Raw genomic sequence first — 4,905 nt, forward strand, 5'->3', positions numbered from 1 at the left:
AAAAGGTGCAAGAGTGCCGATTCAGAGTTCATGAATAGTCGTTCAGAGGAGATAGCATGTCATTTAGAGGTTACTGTTCACGTTCAGTGCTTCGACACGCTTAGATTTCGACATCTTGAACAAATCGCTTAATCACAAATTTTTATTAGTTTAGTACAAATTTTTTTTTTCGTTACTTTTATGTCAAAAAATCAAAAACAACAAAAATATTTGTGTCTTAACTTCTGTTCCTTTCATTTTGAAAAATCCAAAAATACCAAAAATATTTTTCCGTGATTGTTTTACATTTTGAAAAATCCAAAAATATCAAAAATATTTTCTTATTTTTGTTATTTTCTTTTAATAAAATAAAAATTCCAAAAATATTTCTTCTCTTGTATATTTTTTTCCTCACTTGATGTGTAGTTGTCGAGGATTTCTTACTCAACATCATATCGATTGGAAAGTGTTCGTGGTCCTTGCTTGCTGCTTGAGGACAGATATATATTCGAAAACTGTGTACTAGTTAAGGAGTCCCTAGAAGCATGTTGCAGCATGTTGACCAAAGCCTCGATAATGCTATGAGTTTCGAAGCCTTAATGGTTTTCTCATTTTGAGAATGCCTTCCCAATTAGCCTATATTCTCATTCATTCAAGAGCTACCTTACTCTTCACCTATGAGTTAAGAGTTTATTGCATGTTCAAATCAACGCAGAGGTACATTCGTTTCTTTCACCCAATCTTTTTCATCCCGAAATTCTTACACATTCACATACAATAACATATGTCCAAGAGATCTCTGGTAAGAACCAATCAGGATCTAGACATATCAAAATTTTGTGTTCATGATCTAACATCATGAGACCGTTATGGAAGTGAAACCCTACATGTCGAATCAATTTAAGGAATTGACGGGGAACTTTGTACCAGAAATGACGAAACCTTTGTTTCAGTACCTAATTTCAATACCCAAAATCATATTCTTTTTTTGAATATTAATCTTGATCAAATGTTCAACACCCACTTCATTTGTCACCCAACAAGATTTAGGTCTAATTTTGGTTACAAGAATATGATTTTTGTATGAATATCATTCTCAACCTTCGTTACTTGATAAAATTTTCAAAGCTTACTTGTCACTGACTACACTGGTCAAACAGGTACTTTCGTTTACAACTTGTCATACTTATGTTGAGTGTGCATTGTAACGAAATTTTAAGCCGCCATAGAAGCCACAATAAAAGAAGCCCTTCGATACTTCTCATCAAGTATTCGATTGTAATTCACGGGTAGCCACACAAGCTGTTGATCATCTCTCTTGATGATTAACGAAGCAATCTTTGCCCAGGATTTATCTGCCTTTATGTCGAAATTATGTTTTTGACATCATAGATCCATATTTTTCTTACTTTGCTTCTTATCTTTTTCTTTGGCACACTGCACTCACAAAATCCTTGAGGTTCTGAGTACTACCAACTCAGGCTGATGATTTCGAAAGTCTGGCACATGACTTCGTTTTCAAACCCTAAAGCGAAAGAGCCTAACCTCCATTCCGACGGTTTTGGTCCTTATCCACAAGTACTCACGAAGAGACTTTTGATTTGACTGTTTGGTAACTGTGCGTGTTTATCGGATAACGTGTCATACACTTTCTCTGACATGGCGTCTTTAGTGGCTAGTGGTGCAACTTCAAGGGCCATGTGTACATTAAATTTATGGTAACCGTCTGATATTCGAGTTTGGGATACATATAAAAGGGGCAATTGGGTCTTCATTCCAATTTTACGCGTACTAAAAATTTTCAAGAGAATCTGAGCTATATTTTTTCTCTCTGTTCTTCACGATTTCAAGAAAAAACCTAGTTATGGCTGCTCCTCAATCCAACACTACTGAAGACATCTATTCTCAACCTATTATGAAGATTCAGAGTACCAACTATCAAGTAGATGGTGATGTTACTGTGTACCCTGAAGAACTCAAGATGCTCATCGTTGCTTTCAAACATTCAGTTTTATCGAATGCAATGTTTAGTTCCTTTGATGTTCCCATGTCTTGGCTTTCTATTGCTAGGTCCACTGTTTCCTACAGCAAAACGATGGATACAGTTACTTTCAATCTGATCAACGACAAGAAGTTTCGTCTGTCCAAGAAGCTTTTTGCAAAGATTCTTGAAATCCAAAATTTTCCACCTTTCTTTAAGGTCACTAATGAACAGGTCATACACATGTTCAATGAGATGGGTTATCAACCCCCCTATTACCAATATTAGTGAGTTCAAGAAATCAAGCCTCCCTTGTATCTAGAATTTTATTTTTGGAATCTATCTTCGATATCTCACTGGTTAAAGTGTTGGATTGGATAAAGGAAGACTGGAGGTATATGCTATGGTGGCTGGGATTTACTATGACCTAGCGGTTGATTATGCGACTCAGGTGTGGAAATAATTCTTGAAGAGTGTGGAGAATACGAATGTTGTGGGTGGGGTTTTGTGTGCAAGGTATTGGAGTTTAATTCTTTGTTATGCTTATGAGAAGGAAGGTGTTTTAGTGCCAGCTGATGAGCCTAAGGCAGAATTTGTGAAGTATCATTACCCAAGAACGATTGAAGATGATGTGAGTATCTTTCCTATAGTTTCTAGAATTCCAGATGGAATGCTTAAGAAGGTTGATCCATCGAATCCAATATTGATTGCGTATTTACAGACATGTTCGGTATCAGGAATTGAAGTCGATGTTATGCTCAAGGCTCAGGAGCTTCGACTTCAACACAATATGGATGTTATGGATAAAAACAATGACCTTCGTGTCAAAGCTCAATCTGACATGTTCAATAACGAAATCAAGGAGCTGAGGTTGGTTGCGAAGGAACATCATGTTCTGCTCGTTAAGGATGTGAAGACTGTGAGGGAAGATGTTAATCGGAAACTTGAAGAATTGAAGGTTGAAGTGGCCAAGGAGATAAATGCGTTGAATACAAATTATTCTTCTCTACTTTCAAAAGTAGACATTGTTGTAGGGGCTGTCACGCAAGTAGTGAAATGGTATCAATCTTTACTTCCAAGTTTGATGTCCAGGCAGCTGATGATCTTAGTAGTTTTGGAAAACTTGATAACATGTTGAGTGAACTCAAAGAGCTGGTGTCGAAATCTGGTTCGTCATCTCTTTTAACTCCTGAGTTCTTTACTCAAAAGTTTAGCTTGTTTGAAACCACAATTCAGAAGGAGTTAGTCCCATTGTCTCAGCTGTTTAATCTCTTACCAACAAATGTCCCACCTGTTGTCACAGGGGTGCAATGGGGAGAAAGAAGAATTGTTGGTAGAGGAGAAGGTGCTTCTGGGGTAACGAATATAGAAAAAAAAGTTGTTGTCAAAGTGTTTTCGACTCATATTCCTACAACAAAACCAATAATATCAAAGGCTAATCTAGTGATATCAACTGTCATAACTACAAGGCCAATTGCTAAAGGAATTGTGATTGGGCCAATAGGTGAAGGGAGTGTTTCGAAGACAGAACAAAGTACAACAAGTCAAGGGAGAGGAAAAGGGATTGTTGTAGAAAAATATAAGGAAGAAAGAAAGGTTGAGATAGATGCAGAGATAGAAAAGCAACGTCAAATACATAGTATTTTGAGGATTAGACAAAAGGATCCTCCTTCTTTGAACAAAGGAGATCCAAGAAAGCTGCATAGTTATGAAAATATCGAAGCCAGAGTTGGTTACAATGAAATGTATAAGTTCGAATTGATATTCCTATGAATCAACTTGATTTTCCTATCAATGAAATGATGTTTCTCACTGCTCAGTACAAGATTGTTGATCACTTCAAGGATAAAGATGACTTTATACATATGAAGCTGAGATTTCATGCTATGTTGGGAAAGGATCAAGAGGAGGTGTGGTCACTCATGAAGATTGTTCTAGTGATAAGTATAACAAAGGATGTGTTGTTCGAGAATATGCTGCAAAATTTTTGATACCATGTTGTAAGGGCAAACAATGTTGTTCTAGACTTCTCAATTGCTGAATTTCCTCTGATGAACTTGAATTATCTGATGCAAGTTGCGAACATACTCAAAGATATGGATGCTTCGAAACTTCAGGGAACAAGTAAAGAAGTGCTACATCTGGGATTGGGCCATATCAAGCTTTTCATAGACAATTACTATGATTGTCTAGCATTGACTGATGTTGAATTAGCACTGTCAATGGGAAAGGAAATCACAGTTCCACAATCAGTGTTGAAGAGTCAAGCTGATTTGAAGAAGTATGTTGATGGTGAAATATTCGTGAAGCCTTTTGGAGTTGTTTTTGTGGGGAAGACCAAGAAGGAAAAAAAAACGAAGTTCTTATTCCAGTCAAGTGATGTCGAAAGATATACAACTGCTCAATATACAAACTTGATTGTACGTATGAACAGTTGTAAGAAGAACAATGATGTTGATAAAGCTGAGCTGAAGAAAGTCATGAACTGGTATGCAAAGATTAGAAGGACATTACATATTGTTGCTCAAGTTTTGATAACTTGATTTCGACACTGCTTACAAAGGGGGAGATATAAGAGTCGAAGTTAGTTGTAAGGTGTCGAAAGTTTCTGATGTAATTAAATGTTATTTACAAAGGCATAGTTGTTTTCGAAACTGTATTGATTAGTCCTTTGTATTTTTGTATGCTTTCTATTTCCTATAAATAGGGAAAGATACTTAGACTAGATAGAACTTTTGCCACATTTCTGTCTGAAACTCTTTGTATCATGAAAGCATAATATGAGCTGAAACAAGATTATATTTACTCTCGGTGTTCATACTTCTTTTTGATCTTGATCTCGTGTCTTTACTCGATAATTCAAACCACTAGAGTATATATTATCTTTTTGTATTGGTACTTGGGGGAACTCACTAAGCTTCGTTCTTACAATTTTTAATTTATGG

This window comes from Lactuca virosa, chromosome 2 (assembly GCF_052849685.1).
Source record: "Lactuca virosa cultivar CGN04683 chromosome 2, Lactuca_virosa_CGN04683_v6, whole genome shotgun sequence".
Lineage (NCBI taxonomy): Eukaryota > Viridiplantae > Streptophyta > Magnoliopsida > Asterales > Asteraceae > Lactuca > Lactuca virosa.